This window comes from Dermochelys coriacea, chromosome 2, assembly GCF_009764565.3.
Source record: "Dermochelys coriacea isolate rDerCor1 chromosome 2, rDerCor1.pri.v4, whole genome shotgun sequence".
Classification (NCBI taxonomy): domain Eukaryota; kingdom Metazoa; phylum Chordata; order Testudines; family Dermochelyidae; genus Dermochelys; species Dermochelys coriacea.
Window position 1 is genome coordinate 68322209 of NC_050069.1, and position 19623 is coordinate 68341831.

Genomic DNA, 19623 nt, shown 5'->3' on the forward strand with positions numbered 1-19623 from the left:
TATTTACTGTTATTGTGTATAATTTCTTGAAATTGTCATTAAAATTTAAATCAACAAACCAGTAAATAAAATGAAGTTAAAACAACTAGAAGACTGATAAATCTTTCTCTAGTATAGCTCTTGTCAGCGAACAGATTTTTGCTATTGTACAAGAGTCATTTTGAGAATCTGAATGATTAATGAAATATCAGTTCTGAGCAAATATGCAGAGATTTCTAGTACTTCATGAGCCTGTTCAATTTATTGCATCACCAGAAAATGGTTTATTGTCAAATGACACCCAAATAAATCCAGGATCCTTGGGATAAATTTAGGTTGAATTCAGTCATATTTTTAATTGATGACATTGGGAAACATTTTGAAGTGTAATAATTGGACTGTCCAAAGATCCAGGGATGAGCTACGTGTCATTCTTGTCATTCAAAAGCAGAGTCAACTTACATCCCACTTCCCACCCCCCCCATGTCAAAAAAAGGATGAAACTCTAGCTACATTGAAGTAAATTGCAAAATCCCCCCCCTTTTTTTTCCACCAAATGCATCAGATGAAGTGAGCTGTAGCTCACGAAAGCTTATGCTCAAATAAATTTGTTAGTCTCTGAGGTGCCACAAGTACTCCTTTTCTTTTTTAAAAATTCCCCTTGACTTCCCTGGGCCAGAATTTCATTTGAAGTCCATAGATGATTTAAACTGAGTTGATAAAGGTCCTGAAGAGAGACTTCCCTTAGGTCAAAAATGGGCACCAAGAAACTGAGGAGAAATTTTACAAGAAGCTGCTGAAATCCACTTTTACAAACTCACAGCTGAAGAGCTCACACATTGTACAGAACTTGGAAGAGATTGTAATAAGTTTCCTTGTAAAGTAGGAATTTGCTGAAGTGCCTGTATCAGCAGGAGAAGAAAAGGTTTTTTTAAACAATTTAGAGAATAAAAAAAATTAATTTGTGCATTTTTGTATTATTCTGCCAGTGAAGTCTGGTGCCTTAATTACCATTAACTAAATCTAAACTGGACAAGTCTAAAGGAAATGAAAATAAATACATTTTTAAAAGTCTTGCATAGAAACATGAGAAATTAAATTTATGATCTCCAAACTGATTGTATTGCATTCAAAGTCAGTGCTGTGTATCCCTTGAAAGCCTGTCAAAATTCTAATTTCTAGCTCTTATGGATTACAAGACAAGACTTAAAATTGTTGTAGATCCAGGACTGAATATTTTCCATCCTGGGCCTTGGGCCGATGTAATTTTGGGGGACAAAATCCATATTTGCTGGGAAAGAAGGAAACATTTCACAGCCAGTTCCCCTCTCCTTTATTAGATTGTTTGAAGCTTCTCAGAACTTTGGAAATTGAGAACCAGAGAAAATGAATTATCAGGCAGAAGGCATGATACACTGTGGTTTAGCACAGTGTTTTATATAGTGTATTTTATAAAAAGCTAGCAGACCTACCTATAGTTAAAGTTTCCTAACACTTCCCATTATAATATCCTGCTTTCAGTTGCTTATAACTTTGCCAAACCATGATCAATTGGGCTGAAATTTTCCGTACTGGCTGTCTTGAATCACACTGATTATTATTAATTATTAGAAAGTCTAAGATCCAATGGTTCACTCATTTCAGAGAATGAGGTAAGGGGAAAAATATGTTCTTTTGACCATGTTAAAAATAATCTTGCAGTCATTACATTGAGAAGCTCTAGAGCCTCCATTCTTTGTATCAGGGACTTAAAAGTTGATAGGGTGGTTCTCCTGCTATTGGAGATATGCCTTTTCCTATTCCCTTTGGAAATAGCCCTAATTTGGCCAAGTTCTAAGCCTTTGAAAAAAATATCTCTCAGTTCACATATGCGCAGTAGAAGGTGATAGAGTTTGACAGCTAAATTCTCTGAAGAGTCCACCTGCACTGAGCCTGCACCATCTTCTTTCAGACCGTAGGTGCAAACCAAACTGTACATGCAGCCTTCCCATAAGAGTGCTTGAGCATGATCCAGCCCAGGGGTGCAGGGGCTGAGCAGGACTTTCCTAGCAATTGCTTCTCCTGTGCTCCCTAATGCTCCCCTTGCTGACACCCAGGCTGTGAAGAGAAGGAGTCGCACTGGAATGCAGATGGGACAGAAACTGTGGTGGAGCGAGGAGTGACAACAATGGGAAAGAAGGGGTTGCAGGAGCCGGACGGTGTGTGTATGGAAGGGGAGGGGAACAGAGGAGAAGTGTGATAAGATCTAGAGGGGAGTGAGCAGTGGAGGTTGAGGGGGCATATAGGTTCTGAGAGGGAGAGGGAAGAGTCAAAGAATGGGGGCATGGATAGATGCAGAGGGGGAAGGGGGCCAGGAGCCTAGGTGGGAACTGAGTACCAACCTTAATGCTCTTAACAGAGAATTGTTTTTAAATGTAATTATATATGCATAGATGTATCATGTCTGTATTATACATACTGTGCTAAAAAGCACCCCCCTCCAGAACAGGCGTTACAATGAATATTAATGGACTAAAAATTGCAGTTTGTATTTCATAAAGCATCACCAATTTGCACTGGTAACTGGGAGACTCATGATCTGAGTATCTGTCTGTTGTGGGGACAGTTTGGCAATGTGACCGTGTGCTTGATTGGTTGTTTGTTTGAAAAGTGTGAATTGGGAGTGCTTTGTTCCAGGTGAGCCCTGAGTGGGCCTGACTGTTATAAAAATCCAGTCAGCTGCGAACCAGCTGAACGGCAAACAGCAGAGAGGCTAACAGAGGGAGTTTTCCTGGGAGTTCGCCCGGGGAGAACCCACTGAGGCTTACATCTTGCCAGCTTCTCTGAGTAGTTATTACAACTCCTGAAGACGCTTGTAGAAGGAAGGTAATATGGATAGGGAGCGTTCAGCTGTTGTGACCTGCATTGGATGTGCCATGTTTGTCTTTCTTGCACAGGACAGAAGCGACTTCGTCTGTACAAAGTGCAAGCTGGTCTCCATATTGGAAGAGAAGGTTCAAGGTCTGGAGAAACAAGTATCGACCCTGCATTGCATAAGAGAAACTGAAGATTTCCTGGACAGACATCAGGATATGCTTCTACGGGCACAATGTTCTGAAGATTCAGAGCAGGCTGCGCAGTGGGGACAAGAGGATGGTGAAAAAATTTGGCAGCATGTGACCTCCAGAAGAAGAAAGGGGAGCGTCCATGTACCAGCAGCACAGATACAGGTAAGCAACAGTTTTAATGTTCTCTCCACAGGAGAGTGGACTAGATGATACATCTGAGGGAAGGGAACAGAAGGAGACTCCGCCGATTGGAAGGCATGAGATGCACTGTCCTAGGGATGGGGGTTCCACGACCACAGCTCCCAAGAGGAGGCGGCGGGTGGTGGTGGTGGTTGGGGACTCTCTCCTCAGGGGGACTGAGTCATCTATCTGCCGCACCGACTGGGAAAACTGAGAAGTCTGCTGCTTGTCAGGAGCTAGGATTCACAATGTGACAGAGAGACTGCCGAGACTCATCAAGCCCTCAGATCGCTACCCTTTCCTGCTTCTCCACACGGGCACCACTGACACTACCAAGAATGACCTTGAGCAGATCACTGCAAACTATGTGGCTTTGGGAAGAAGGATAAAGGAGTTTGAGGTGCAAGTGGTGTTTTCGTCCATCCTCCCCGTAGAAGGAAGAGGCCTAGGTAGAGACCGTCGAATTGTGGAAGTCAACGAATGGCTACGCAGGCGGTATCTGAGAGAAGGCTTTGGATTCTTTGACTATGGGATGCTGTTCAAAGAAGGAGAAGGGGTAGGCAGAGACAGGCTTCACTTAACGAAGAGTAGGAAGAGCATCTTTGCAAGCAGGCTGGCTAACCTAGTGAGGAGGACTTTAAACTAGGTTCACCAGGGGGAAGGAGACTAAAGCCCTGAGGTAAGTGGGGACTTGAGATACCAGGAGGAAGCACAAGCAGGAAAATGCAAAAGGGGAGGGCTCCTGCCTCATACTAAGAAAGCAGGACAAACAGCAAGTTATCTCAGGTGCCTATATACAAATGCAAGAAGCCTGGGAAACAAGCAGGGAGAACTGGAAGTCCTGGCACAGTCAAGGAATTATGATGTGATTGGAATAACAGAGACTTGGTGGGATAACTCACATGACTGGAGTACTGTCATGGATGGATATAAACTGTTCGGGAAGGACAGGCAGGGCAGAAAAGGTGGGGGAGTTGCATTGTATGTAAGAGAGCAGTATGACTGCTCAGAGCTCCGGTATGAAACTGCAGAAAAACCTGAGCGTCTCTGGATTAAGTTTAGAAGCATGAGCAACAGGGGTGATGTCATGGTGGGAGTCTGCTATAGACCACCGGATCAGGGGGATGAGGTGGACGAGGCTTTCTTCCGGCAACTCACAGAAGTTACTAGATCGCAGGCCCTGGTTCTCATGGGAGACTTCAATCACCCTGATATCTGCTGAGAGAGCAATACAGCAGTGCACAGACAATCCAGGATGTTTTTGGAAAGTGTAGGGGACAATTTCCTGGTGCAAGTGCTGGAGGAACCAACTAGGGGCAAAGCTCTTCTTGACCTACTGCTCACAACCCAGGAAGAATTAGTAGGGGAAGCAAAAGTGGATGGGAACCTGGGAGGCAGTGACCATGGGATGGTTGAGTTCAGGATCATGACACAGGGAAGAAAGGAGAGCAGCAGAATATGGACCCTGGACTTCAGAAAAGCAGACTTTGACTCTCTCAGGGAACTGATGGGCAGGATCCCTTGGGAGAATAAAATGAGAGGGAAAGGAGTCTAGGAAAGCTGGCTGTCTTTTAAAGAATCCTTATTGAGTTTACAGGGACAAACCATCCTGATGTGTAGAAAGTAGAGTAAATATGGCAGGCGACCAGCTTGACTTAACAGTGAAATCCTTGCTGATCTTAAACACAAAAAAGAAGCTTACAAGAAGTGGAAGATTGGATAAATGACCAGGGAAGAGTATAAAAATATTGCTCGGGCATGCAGGAGTGAAATCAGGAAGGCCAAATCACACCTGGAGGTTCAGCTAGCAAGAGATTTAAGAGTAACAAGAAGGGTTTCTTCAGGTATGTTAGCAACAAGAAGAAAGTCAAGGAAAGTGTGGGCCCCTTACTGAATGAGGGAGGCAACCTAGTGACAGAGGACATGGAAAAAGCTAATGTACTCAATGCTTTTTTTGCCTCTGTCTTCACGAACAAGGCCAGCTCCCAGACTGCTGCACTGGGCAGCACAGCATGGAGAGGAGGTGGCCAGTCCTCTATGAAGAAAGAAGTGGTTCGGGACTATTTAGAAAAGCTGGACGAGCACAAGTCCCTGGGGCCGGATGCGCTGCATCTGAGAGTGCTAAAGGAGTTGGCAGTTGTGATTGCAGAGCCATTGGCCCTTTGAAAATCTTTGAAAATTCATGGCGATCGGGGGAAGTCCCGGATGACTGGAAAAAGGCTAATGTAGTGCCCATCTTTCAGAAAGGGAAGAAGGAGGATCCTGGGAACTACAGGCCAGTCAGCCTCACCTCAGTCCCTGGAAAAATCATGGAGCATGTCCTAAAGGAATCAATTCTGAAGCACTTAGAGGAGAGGAAAGTGATCAGGAACAGTCAGTATGGATTCACCAAGGGCAAATCATGCCTGACTAATCTAATTACCTTCTATGATGAGATAACTGGCTCTGTGGATGAGGGGAAAGCAGTGGACGTATAGTTCCTTGACTTTAGCAAAGCTTTTGACATGGTCTCCCACAGTATTCTTGCCAGCAAGTTAAAGAAGTATGGGCTGGATGAATGAACTATAAGGTGGATAGAAAGCTGGCTAGATTGTCGGGCTCAACAGGTAGTGATCAATGGCTCCATGTCTAGTTGGCAGCCGGTATCAAGTGGAGTGCCCCAAGGGTCAGTCCTCAGGCCGGTTTTGTTCAATATCTTCATTAATGAACTGGAGGATGGTGTGGATTGCACCCTCAGCAAGTTTGCAGATGACGCTAAACTGGGAGGAGTGGTAGATACACTGGAGGGTAGGGATAGGATACAGAGGGCCCTAGACAAATTAGAGGATTGGGATAAAAGAAATCTGATGAGGTTCAACAAGGACAAGTGCAGAGTCGTGCACTTAGGACGGAAGAATCCCATGCATTGCTACAGGACTAGGGACCGAATGGCTAGTCAGCAGTTCTGCAGAAAAGGAGCTAGGGATTACAGTGGACAAGAAGCTGGGTATGAGTCAACAGTATGCCATTTTTGCCAAGAAGGCCAATGGCATTTTGGGATGTATAAGTAGGGGCATTGCCAGCAGATCGAGGGATGTGATCATTCCCCTCTATTCGACATTGGTGAGGCCTCATCTGGAGTACTGTGTCCAGTTTTGTGCCCCACACTACAAGAAGGATGTGGAAAAATTGGAAAACGTCCAGCGGAGGGCAACAAAATTGATTAGGGGACTGGAACACATGACTTATGAGGAGAGGCTGAGGGAACTGAGATTGTTTAGTCTGAGGAAGAGAAGAATGAGGGGGGGATTTGATAGCTGCTTTCAACTACTTGAAATGGGGTTCCAAAGAGGATGGATCTAGACTGTTCTCAGTGGTAGCGGATGACAGAATGAGGAGTAATGGTCTCAAGTTGCAGAGAGGGAGGTTTAGGTTGGATATTAGGAAAAACTTTTTCACTAGGAGGGTGGTGAAACACTGGAATGTGTTACCTAGGGAGGTGGTGGAATCTCCTTCCTTAGAAGTTTTTAAGGTCAGGCTTGACAAAGCCCTGGCTAGGATGATTTAGTTGGGGATTGGTCCTGCTTTGAGAGGGGGTTGGACTAGATGACCTCCTGAGGTCCCTTCCAACCCTGATATTCTATGATTCTATGTGCAATTAATCTCTAATTCATCAAACAAAAATGAAGGATAATGCATCACAAACATACTTTGTACAGGTTAAAAGTATAGTCTGGTTAGAAGTAAAACCACATTTAATAGACTACGAAGTATATACCTGGCATATTTTGTAAAAATGAAGTGTTAGTAGTGAGACTCTGCTATTAAACTTTTGAAACCTGGGGAGAAACTATTGGTTTGTGTATTTTAGCAGAGTTCTGCTCTTCCTATGGGTGTTCGAACTTGTAGAGATTCTACAGTACAAATGAAAAAATTCTAACTGGATCAGTTCATAAGAAGCATTAAACCTAGTGGAAATGAGAGCCACAATACTAGAGATCAGAGGGTTGTTTGAAGAAGATTTCAAGGCTGGATTTAAACTAAATTGTTCCCAGATGCACCAAAATTCTGCTCCACAAGAGACACCATTGTGCTCCCCATTTACAGACTCTTCCTCCCTCTAATTCCTAAGGTTTCTTTAATCTGTCTATCTTGGTTACCTGTATAAGACTTGTTTTCTCTGCTTCACCACTTCCATCAGCCTCTTCTGACTGCCAGGGCCAAATCCTGTGGAATTTGCTGTAACTCCTGGCTGTTTACCTGAGGAGCTTTAGGCCAGCTGATAATGGTACATGGCCTGTGTTAAATGTAAAACCTTTAAATATATGTTTTTAAGATTAAGTGGTTTCCAAACGGATACTTTAAGAACCTAAAGTTGACATTTTTCACAAGGTAGCTGTTAGTAAAAATATATCAGAGATAAAGCCAAATCTGTATGGAAGCAGTGAGTCATTAGCTGTGATATTTGAGGAATTGAGACTCCTAAGAATTTGACAGTATGAATCATATTTATTTTAGTCATCGCTATGACTCACTGTTTCTCACTTGATATGGTGGCTTCTTGAACCCTACCATTATTTCTGAACACCTGGTGATAGGAATGATCACTTAGGCAATCAGGCTGAGTTCCCTGAAAACAGAGGATACAGAGAAGATAATATCCAACAACAACAACAACAACAACAGCCCAGAGAAAAGATTTTATTGAGTCTTATCAGGCTGAACATTAACCTTTTCTTTCAATTCAGTTTTAAGAAAATACTAAATGTCCTCGCTCTGAGAACTGAAAAGCATCTGACTACAGTAACAGTAAATATCATATATACAAATTTCCCTTCCCTTACCCCAAACTCCCCCTCCCCCCGCCCAACCTAACATCTAGGAAGAACCCACCTGCTCTTGCCGGCTAAGCAGCTATTTTTTTTTTTTTTTTACAGATAGTTCGGTACAGAGAATAAATGACATTGATATACCCTTCAGAAATAAAGAGAAGATTGAAAAGCACATTTGAGGAGACAGCCAACAGTTCCAGGGGGGATTCAGTCTCTGATGGGGGTTGGACTGCTCTGGATCAGGCCCTTAATTCCATAAATCTCTGGTGTACCCTAAAATATTTTAACCTGGCCATTTCCCGCTCTAATCAATCTCCCTGCCATGAAAGGATTGTTCCCTACAAAATACACTCACCTATCCGCTCTCTACCTTCCCTTGAGAGAATATTCCCGTTTTATAAACATCAACACTGGGAAATATTTCTGTAAGGAAAGTGTACAAAAATATTGAGATTCAAAACCTCTAAAAAAAGCCTGTCCCCTATACTAATATGGGAACCTACTTTGACATTCAGTTTTTAAAAGATTTTTTTTTAAATTTCAATACATTCTTCTTGGTTAATGTTTCAGTGGATCACCAGAGATATTTCCTCTCCCCACCTTGATATTTACACTTTTTATAGGTTTACAGGCATAACTGCTTGTACACATAGTTTGGTTATCCTGTAGTATCTGTCCCTCATGAGTTTTTTCTTCTAACTAGTCTCTAAAATCACTTGTATTACCCTTCTCTGAACTCCCTCTGATTTGTTGGTGTCTGAGTTGTCTAGAGCTGATTGTAAAATATTGCAGAAGAGAGAGATCCTATCATCTCCTCACTGACCTATGATGTAGTATTTCTTTGTATGCAGTGCCAAATCAGAATAGCTGTTTCTACCACCATTTCATACTGTAATTTGTCTATCCTGTTCTTATGAGATGCTCTGACTTGGTGTCCTATTTTCGGCCCTCTCCTTCAGGGATATTTTGCCATGTTACCTCTTTGGAGACTCAGAACTCTCTGGCTGGTCAATGAGGCAATCCCTCAGAATCCTTACATCTAGTGTTTTTCAAGGAAGGAGCTGCAAAATCTGATGTACAATATTTCTTCATAGCCATGATAAATCAAACGTTTTCCAGTGTGGGATTTCATTACTCCCACAATGCCTGTGTCATTTAATTGGCGCTGTATAAATGAATTTTATAACAATGCACTTACATTCCTAATAATTACAGCTATCAACAATTTTCACAAAACTCTTTTTGGCCACCTCTACTAACAATGAACCCACAGCACAGTTATATTGTGAAATAACATTCACCATATTATACCTTGTCGATTAATCCTCTGACAGGAATGTCTAGAGACCTCTGGTCACAGATATTAAGAAGGAAACAGAATAAACAGGCTTGCTTCCAGTAAGAGTGACAATTGCTTAACATGTTTATGATGTTTCAGTCAGGATGAAGATTACTTCCAAGTAATTGAGATTGCTGTTGAGTAAGTCAGTATACACTTCCTGGCATAAATTCCATCTACTCTTGACGTATGGTACCAGGTATATATATGTGTGTGTGTGTGTGTGTGTGTCCATCTGTCTGTCTCTTTTATATGAATTATTTATGTCGGCACAGGGCCCAGTAATAAAGGAACAATAACAAAGTTTACGACAAAACAATTGCGACCAAGATTTTTATTAACATTTCCTCTGCATCTCCCAGCCACAGTATTTATAAGCATGCTGCACATAAACTCTGAAGGGAAGAAAATATGTTTCAGGAGGGGATTTTTAAATGCACCTAAGAGATTTAGGAGTACTATCACACTGAAAGTCACCTCAACCAGCTACACAGAGGTAGAGCTACAATTTGTCTTGTTTACTCTAGTATTTTACAATTTTAGCTATCTAGTTGTAAAAAACACAGATTTCATACTTCAGAGACTTGACCCTAAGTCTCCCCCTTCCCATGTAAGTGCCCTAACCACCAAGCTCTAAGGCAATCTAAGGTGCTGGGCGTGTGGATCTCAATCTCTTCTGTTGAAGCTGATCCACCTTGTATGAAGGCAGTTGAATAGTCACGAGATTGGGAAGAGAGAGAGAGAGAGCAAGAGAGACTCTATAGCAGGGGCGGGAAAACTTTTTGGCCTGAGGGCCACATCGGGTTTCCAAAATTTTATGGAGGGCCAATTAGGGGAGGCTGTGTCTCCCCAAACAGCCAGGCATGGCCCAGCCCCGGCCTCCTATTTGACCCCTATGCTTCTCACCCCCTGACTGCTCCCCTGGGACTCCTGCCCCATTCAACCCCACCCCCCGTCCCCTGACTCCTCTCCCCCCGGGACTCCTACCTCATCCACCACCCCTTGCTCCCTGTCTCCTGACTGCCTCCTGCCGCTCCATCCAACCCCCCTTCTCATTCCTGACTTGGCCCCCGGGACCCCTGCCCCATCCAATCACCCCTTCTCCCTGTTCCCTGACCACCCCCAGAACCCCTGCCCCAACTGCCCCCCACCCGCCCATCCAACCTCCCTCCTCCTGCCTGGCTGCCCCACGGGACCCCTGCCCCATCCAACCACCCTGTTCCCCGCCCTCTGACCGCCCCGCCCTCTATCCACACCCCGCCCCCTGACCACCACCCCCAACTCCCCTGCCCCCTTACCACACAGCCTGGAGCACCGGTGGCTGGTGGCGCTACAGCCGCACCACCCACAGCACCGGGTCAGGACACAGCTCTGCAACTACGCTGCTCGGCCACCCAGAGTATTGTGCCAGTGGTGCGGCAGGCTGAGGCTGAGGGGGAAGGGGGACAGCGGGGAAGGGGCTGGGGGTGAGCCTCCCAGGCCAGGAGCTCAGGGGGAGGGCAGGAAGGTCCTGCAGGCCGGATGTGGCCTGAGGGCCATAGTTTGTCCATCTGTGCTCTATAGTCTGGTGGATAGGGAACTCACCTAGGAGCAGGGAGACCTGGGTTTGAATAATTATTTATACAAAGAGTAACAACTTCAGTTGGAGAGATAGAGACAGATATAATCCATAGCCTGGTGTTAAGGCTATGCCCCCGGGAAGGTCAACACATGATTTCAAGTCCCTGCTACCAAGCAGGGATTTGAACCTGGGGCTCCCACATCCCACGTGGATGCCCAAACAACTAGGCTAAATTTATAAGTGGGCCCCACTGTGTGAATCCCCCAGATCAAAAAGAGCTATTACGATAATGTTGAAACAGTTCATTTCAGTATATCCTACCTTTCCTTTTTGTGTCAACCAAAAAAAGTTTGCCAATGTTGACACAAATTTGTGAAACATTTCAGTCGACCTAACTCTGCATTTTTTTGGCAAAAACGTTTTGGCCAAAAAATTTCACCCAGCTCTAGTCACCATCAAAAAGGTAGATGAAAGCCTCAGTGGACTGCTTTATTTTAAAAGCCACAATTTAGCAATATCAATTTGTATATTAGTCATAAAATTTACCAGCCACATCAAAAACAAAATTATCAGAGTGATTTAAAATGAAGGCTTTGTTGCCTACGATCATCTCAGATTTGCATATAGAGGAACTGGGATCTGTTATGGAATATCTCTTGCACTGAGATTTTACAATATAATCTCCAGAAGTAATAAAATAGACCCCAAACTACCACATGAGACACATTAAAAGGGTTTATAATGGCATATTTATTCTTCCAGCTCACAATTTATAGTTGTTGGATTTTCTTTTTACTAAAGCCCCTTGAAAATTATCTCAACCTTTGTTGACAGTTATGTCTCCTGCAAGAGGAAAAGGGTTATGAAAATAGGCATTTCTTCACTGGCAAGTAAACACAGTCTGACTATTTATATGGAAGGATGTTAAACAAGCCCCAGGAGGACCTGAAATGTAGTTTCATTTCTTCCACAAGCCATCTGCTGTCCCTATTTCTAGAGAAAAGAAAACAGACTTCACCTTATGGCTATTTCACTAAGCACTGTAGGCAGCTTAATGCTGAATCACTATGAAGGAGGTTGTGTCATGCATCCTGCATGCACTCCAGTCACATACAATGAGAAATTAGGGGGTTAAGGAGAAACTCTTTTTGGGCAGATTATTTCATAATTGTCCAGTATGAGGTTTTCTACATCTTTTTCTGAAGCACCTAGTATTCGTCACTGTCAGACGTAGTAGTGGGCTAAACAGATGACTGGTCCAATCCATCATAGCAATTTGTAAGAATGTGATTTTTTAGGTCCTGCTTACACTAGTTTAAACCATTAATTACCCATTGAAGTCAATGGAGTTACAGTGGTGTAAAATCTGTGTAAGTAAGATGACAGTTCAGGCCTATGATATTTGTGATGAGTGACAAGTGCTCAGTAGTAGGGTAATAAGCAGTGAGTCTAAAACAAAGTGCAGGTAAACAAATCGGATAGTAGTCATGACTGGACTACAGGTATTGAAGGGTATGTGCTGTTTAGGAAAGACAGAAACAAAGGTAAAGGTGGTGGAGTAGCATTGTATATCAATGATGAGGTAGAATGTAAAGAAATAAGAAGCGATGCAATGGATAAGACAGAGTCCATCTGGGCAAAAATTACATTGGGGAAGATAACTAGTAAAGCCTCTCCTATGATAGTGCTTGGGGTATGCTATAGACCTCCGGGATCTAATTTGGATATGGATAGAGCCCTTTTTAATGTTTTTAATAAAGTAAATACTAATGGAAACTGCCTGATCATGGGAGACTTTAACTTCCCAGATATAGACTGGAGGACCAGTGCTAGTAATAACAATAGGGCTCAGATTTTCCTAGATGCGATAGCTGATGGATTCCTTCATCAAGTAGTTACTGAACCGACTAGAGGGGATGCCATTTTAGATTTAATTTTGGTGAGTAGCGAGGACCTCATAGAAGAAATGGTTGTAGGGGACAATCTTGGCTCAAGTGATCATGAGCTAATTCAGTTCAAACTAAATGGAAGGATTAACAAAAATAAATCTGCAACTAGGGTTTTTGATTTCAAAAGGGCTGACTTTCAAAAATTAAGGAAATTAGTTAGGGAAGTGGATTGGACTGAAGAACTTATGGATCTAAAGGTAGAGGAGGCCTGGGATTACTTTAAATCAAAGCTGCAGAAGCTATCGGAAGCCTGTATCCCAAGAAAGGGGAAAAAATTCATAGGCAGGAGTTGTAGACCAAGCTGGATGAGCAAGCATCTTAGAGAGGTGATTAAGAAGAAGCAGAAAGCATACAGGGAGTGGAAGATGGGAGGGATCAGCAAGGAAAGCTCCCTAATTGAGGTCAGAACATGTAGGGATAAAGTGAGACAGGCTAAAAGTCGAGTAGAGTTGGACCTTGCAAAGGGAATTAAAACCAATAGTAAAAGGTTCTATAGCCATATAAATAAGAAGAAAACTACGAAAGAAGAAGTGGGGCCGCTAAACACTGAGGATGGAGTGGAGGTTAAAGATAATCTAGGCATGGCCCAATATCTAAACAAATACAATGTCTCAGTCTTTAATAAGGCTAAAGAGGATCTTAGGGATAATGGTAGCATGACAAACGGGAATGAGGATATGGAGGTAGATATTACCATATCTGAGGTAGAAGCGAAACTGAAACAGCTTAATGGGACTAAATCGGGGGGCCCAGATAATCTTCATCCAAGAATATTAAAGGAATTGGCACCTGAAATTGCAAGCCCATTAGCAAGAATTTTTAATGAAACTGTAAACTCAGGAGTAGTACCGAATGATTGGAGAATTGCTAATATAGTTCCTATTTTTAAGAAAGGAAAAAAAAGTGATCCGGGTAACTACAGGCCAGTTAGTTTGACATCTGTAGTATGCAAGGTCCTGGAAAAAATTTTGAAGGAGAAATTAGTTAAGGACATTGAAATCAACGGTAAATGGGACAAAATACAACATGGTTTTACAAAAGGTAAATCGTGCCAAACCAACCTAATCTCCTTTTTTGAAAAAGTAACAGATTTTTTAGATAAAGGAAATGCAGTGGATCTAATTTACCTAGATTTCAGTAAGGCATTTGATACCGTAACACATGGGGAATTATTAGTTAAATTGGAGAAGATGGGGATCAATATGAACATCAAAAGGTGGATAAGGAATTGGTTAAAAGGGAGACTGCAACGGGTCCTACTGAAAGGCGAACTGTCAGGATGGAGGGAGGTTACCAGTGGAGTTCCTCAGGGATCAGTTTTGGGACCAATCTTATTTAATCTTTTTATTACTGACCTTGGCACAAAAAGTAGGAGTGTGCTAATAAAGTCTGCAGATGATACAAAGCTGGGAGGTATTGCCAATTCAGAGAAGGATCGGGATATTATACAGGAGGATCTGGATGACCTTGTAAACTGGAGTAATAGTAATAGGATGAAACTTAATAGTGAGAAGTGTAAGGTTATGCATTTAGGGATTAATAACAAGAATTTTAGTTATAAGTTGGGGATGCATCAATTAGAAGTAACGGAAGAGGAGAAGGACCTTGGAGTATTGGTTGATCATAGGATGACTATGAGCTGCCAATGTGATATGGCTGTGAAAAAAGCTAATGCAGTTTTGGGATGCATCAGGAGAGGCATTTCCAGTAGGGATAAGGAGGTTTTAGTACCATTATACAAGGCACTGGTGAGACCTCACCTAGAATACTGTGTGCAGTACGTGGTCTCCCATGTTTAAAAAGGATGAATTCAAACTGGAGCAGGTACAGAGAAGGGCTACTAGGATGATCCGAGGAATGGAAAACTTGTCTTATGAAAGGAGACTTAAGGAGCTTGGCTTGTTTAGCCTAACTAAAAGAAGGTTGAGGGGAGATATGATTGCTCTCTATAAATATATCAGAGGGATAAATACAGGAGAGGGAGAGGAATTATTTCAGCTCAGTACCAATGTGGACACAAGAACAAATGGGTATAAACTGGCCACCAGGACGTTTAGACTTGAAATCAGATGAAGGTTTTTAACCATCAGAGGAGTGAAGTTTTGGAATAGCCTTCCAAGGGAAGCAGTGGGGGCAAAAGATCTATCTGGTTTTAAGATTCTACTTGATAAGTTTATGGAGGAGATGGTATGATGGGATAATGGGATTTTGGTAAGTAATTGATCTTTAAATATTCAGGGTAAATAGGACTAATCCCCTGAGATGGGATATTAGATGGATGGGATCTTGATGGGATCCTCTTACCCAGGAAAGAATTTTCTGTAGTATCTGGCTGGTGAATCTTGCCCATATGTTCAGGGTTTAGCTGATTGCCATATTTGAGATCGGGAAGGAATTTTCCTCCAGGGCAGATTGGAGAGGCCCTGGAGGTTTTTCGCTTTCCTCTGTAGCATGGGGCATGGTTGACTTGAGGGAGGCTTCTCTGCTCCTTGAAGTCTTTAAACCATGATTTAAGGACTTCAATAGCTCAGACATAGGTGAGGTTTTTCATAGGAGTGGGTGGGTGATATTCTGTGGCCTGCGCTGTGCAGGAGGTCGGACTTGATGATCAGAATGGTCCCTTCTGACCTTAGTATCTATGAATCTATGAAATAGGGGTGGGGGGGTGGAAAGAAATAATTTAAACAAAGGCCTGATCCTTTTCTTACACAGGTTTTATAGCAGTGACTAGGGTGATCAGATAGCAAGGTGTGAAAAATTGAGATGGGGTGGAGGGTAATAGGTGTCTATATAAGGCAAAGCCCCAGATATCAGGACTGTCCGTATAAAAATCAAGACATCTGGTCACCCTATCAGTGACTTAGAGGTGAAAGGAGTTGGTCTAAAATGAAGACAATCCAGGGGATTTGGGAGCGTGGAGAGAAAAGTTTTAAATAAACAAGCAAGTTTACAAGTCTGCTTAGATCACAAGTGTAAAGGATGGTACCATTTTAATACCTATTTGTACATATCATAGAACTGCCACAGTTTGCCATAATAGTACCTTGTAATAAATAATGCCTTGCACTTACATAGTACTTTTTGTTAGGATCTCAAAGGGCTTTATAAACATTAATTAATTAAGCCTACTATTCCAAAAAGAGAGAGTTAAGTATTTACATTTTACAGCTGGAGAAAAAGACACAAAAAGATGAAATGACTTGCCAAAGGCCATACAGCAAGTCAGTAGCAGAGTTGGTAACATAACCTTTAACATCTTATTCTAGTCCAGTGTTTTAACCACCAAGACTATGCTTCCTATGAGGCCTGATGTTTTTCATGCGTCTAGGTTTTTACAAGGTCACCCATCACTGTAATATCAGAGCACAGATTGTTGCCACAATTGGCAGCCTACTGAAATGGGGCTCACAATTGGTAATAGCAGATTATAGTTCAGGAATGAAGAGCGTTTGTTTATAATAATGGTCTCAGTTTTCTCCACAGGCCATCACTTTTGGATGGCATCATTTGAAAAGGCTAGTCTCTGCAGTACCTTTTTGTGCATGTGCTAAATTAAAAGGTTAATAACTAAAAAAGGAATAGCTGTTAGAGCCAGGCAAAGGGTGAGAAAATGTATTTGCAAATGATTCTGGAATTGGAATGATTTTTCATTTAAATAATGTCTTTTGTGCAAACAGAAAATACTTCACACAGATTTTTGTAGCAAAGTTAACAAATGTTTACAGGGAGCTATTATTTGTGCAAATATGAGAATCTGAGTATGAATCAAAATACTTGTATTGAAGTGGTCACGTATAGAGAGCTATAGGGGGAATGACCACCATTCAAAAACATTGAATATGTAAATACAAAATATCCTCATCAATGAATGGTGGAAGTGCAATGAAATGGAGACCAATGGATTCACACAACGTATTTGGAAAATATTAAATAATGTGCTATGCATAGGGTGGGGGAATACAAAGCAGCTCCCTGATCCACCCTGGCACCCATGCAACCTATCATACAAAAGGAACAAAGACTGGTATCAGCATCCTTTACTAAAAGTATTGTCCAGGTACATGCAAATTAAGTTACTGTGTGTGAAAGTGAAGTTTGCTAACCAGCCAATAAATTATGGCTTATATTTTTCTCTCCCCCTCAGACAGGAAGGAAACCAGGTATTACAAGATATAGAATACATGCAAGTAGCCAAACATAATGCTTTCTCCTGTGCAAAAGAGAACACAAAAAGATTTAAGATTCTTTAGGCTTAATATCTCCTGCGTGTTCTCACTTGATCATTCCCTCCCCAGTCTTCCCTTTCTCTAAGAGAGCACGACTCCATTGATTTCTTTAGGCAGCACTCCTGTTTATGTATAAAAATTTAAATCATCCTACCAGGAAAAATAAACAATACAGTGGGAGGCATGTGACCACTCAACTCCCTTAGCAAATTCTGATATCTTAAATAAAGGAAAGATAGTCTGGTAGTTAGCAACTGCATGGGGACTCAGGAGCTTTATTTCCTAGCTCTACCACAACTCTGAATCTCTGTGTCCCAGTTGCCCCCCCATGTCTCAAATGGGAATAAAAATACTTCCTTCCCTCAGCAGTATTGTGAGGAGAAATTCATTGATATTTGGGAGGAGCTCAGATGCTATATGATTTAGCCACACTTGTATATAGATATTTGTAAATAAATCTCAACAATCCATACGCACATGCACACGATGCAAGCCTGTAATTTGAGTTAGTTTAATAAACCATTTATCAACCATCAGCTCCCCAAGACTTGCATGAGTTATGGAGGCCCCCTTTCTATAAAAGGTGTGGAAGATGCCCCCAGATACAAAAGGCAAGGACTGGATGGACCGCGTGCACTCAAGGAAAGGACCAATGAGGCAGGGATATTCATGTGTCTAGGATGATGGGCATAAATGGTAGCTTGGTATAAAATCCTTTCTATAGCAGTTTGCCCGTCAAGACACTTGGACAGAGAAGCTCCAAAGAATCCTTTGGGAGAGATATTAAGGGTAAATTATCAATTACTATATTTTACCTTATGGACTGGGTATCAACAAGTTGACTACTACAAACTATTTGGAGCTCTCTCTAATTGACACATTCTATATAAATTGATTAAATACATTTCATCCACGAACACAAACACTCAGAACCTGGGAAATCACCACAAGTCTTTTTCCACCCTCACCCTGGTGCCAAGCTCACGCTCATCAGTTACATAGATCCATCTCCGAACTCTTCACCCACTATATACATCTGTCTTCCATTGCAAATGACAGCAAACTTTTAACCAATGGGAGTTCCACCTGTTTAACTGAAAGCAGAATTTGGCCCAAGGTCTTTGAGGCTTGTAAGCTTTTTAATTTTTTTTCCCCACAATTAGAAAAGTATTACAAAGTATATGGTTTCTCTGGGTTAATCACGCATTTCTGGTTTGAAAAGTGGTGGTAAAAAGGGCATGCTTGGATTATTATTCTTTTTTTTCTGATTGCTCTCACAATGCGCTAAGTGCTTTCTAAATAGAAAAGAAGACACTGGCTGTGCCCTGAGGAGCCCACAAGCTAAAGACAGATAACAGCAGATCATTAGATTAGATAGTTTTTCCTCAGACTCCACAGTGATGAGCATGTTAGAAATTTCTACAGATATAGATTAGCTTGTCATAACACCCTAAACTCTCATCACTTTTAGGCATACCTTCCAAAAAAATTAATTACACAATCAAACAACATAAGCCAAATATTACAACATACTAGATATTATTTGTATTTTATTAGTGAGTAAATGCCACAGCCAAGATCAGAGATAGACACTGTACAAACATAGTAGAAGATAGCCCATGTTGGAGAAGTTTGCAGTGTAAACAAAACAGACAAAAAGAAAAGACGTACTTGTGGCACCTTAGAGACTAACAAATTTATTAGAGCATAAGCTTTCGTGAGCTACAGCTCACTTCATCGGATGCATTTGGTGAAAAAAAAAAAAAGACTAACAGACTAACACGGCTGCTACTCTGAAGACAGACAGACAAAGGAAGTATTTTACAAAAAGGGAACTGAGGGAGTAAGTGACCTTCACAACTTCTTACAGGGAGTCTCCAGCAGAGTGGGGAGCCGAGTTGAGTTGAGAATTCCTGAATCCCAAAACAGTGTCTTAACCACCAGACCACTTGCTTATTAACATCTGCAATTATACAGAAAGGTGGAGTTTTCTCAAAAAAATTGCAGGGTTAAGCTTTCTTACAATTATAGGCATGCCTAACATCAGCCCCCATCTAAACATCCAGTAATAGGGCAACTGCCAATTTGCTCCAAGTTATTTTCACAAGGTAAGAGGTTTGGCAAACCAGTGTGGTTCACTAAGTGTTTACATCATCCCCAGCCCCTTTTAAACTGAATTATTGCTGTATTATAAAATGCTGCAGTTTGGAACTAAGGTTCATTTAAAACGAATGATATCCTGGTCATAAAAAATGATCATCTAAAGATTGTGTTTATGAGGAATTTTATCCTTGAAGAAGGATAACTGGGGAAGGGAATTAAAAACTGTACTTAATAGACAAAACAGCATGTGGAAAGAATTACAGCACTCACAAGGACCATGCAACATCTGTGTTTAACAGTGTTTTGTTTTAGCCAGTAAAAACAGGCAAGCCGTCTGCTCTTCAGATGCAGAGAAATACATAAAATGCCTTACTTATAATAGAAATTTACTAACACCTGGGCAGAGATAAAGTGATTGAATCTGCTGA

The 19623-nt window shown here is 41.8% G+C and overlaps 1 long non-coding RNA gene across 2 annotated transcripts in view; it reads right to left on the bottom strand.

The window, feature by feature from the left end:
* Positions 1-19623, bottom strand: part of LOC119851669 — a 64805-nt gene that overhangs the window by 18499 nt on the left and 26683 nt on the right. Inside the window, exon 1 of one of the 2 annotated variants that reach the window (XR_005291325.2) lies at positions 18945-19120. The exons of the other annotated variant lie outside the window; for it this stretch is intronic. This is a non-coding gene — a long non-coding RNA (uncharacterized LOC119851669). Of the gene's footprint in view, positions 1-18944; positions 19121-19623 lie in introns of those variants that run through there. 2 annotated transcript variants of the gene reach the window in all.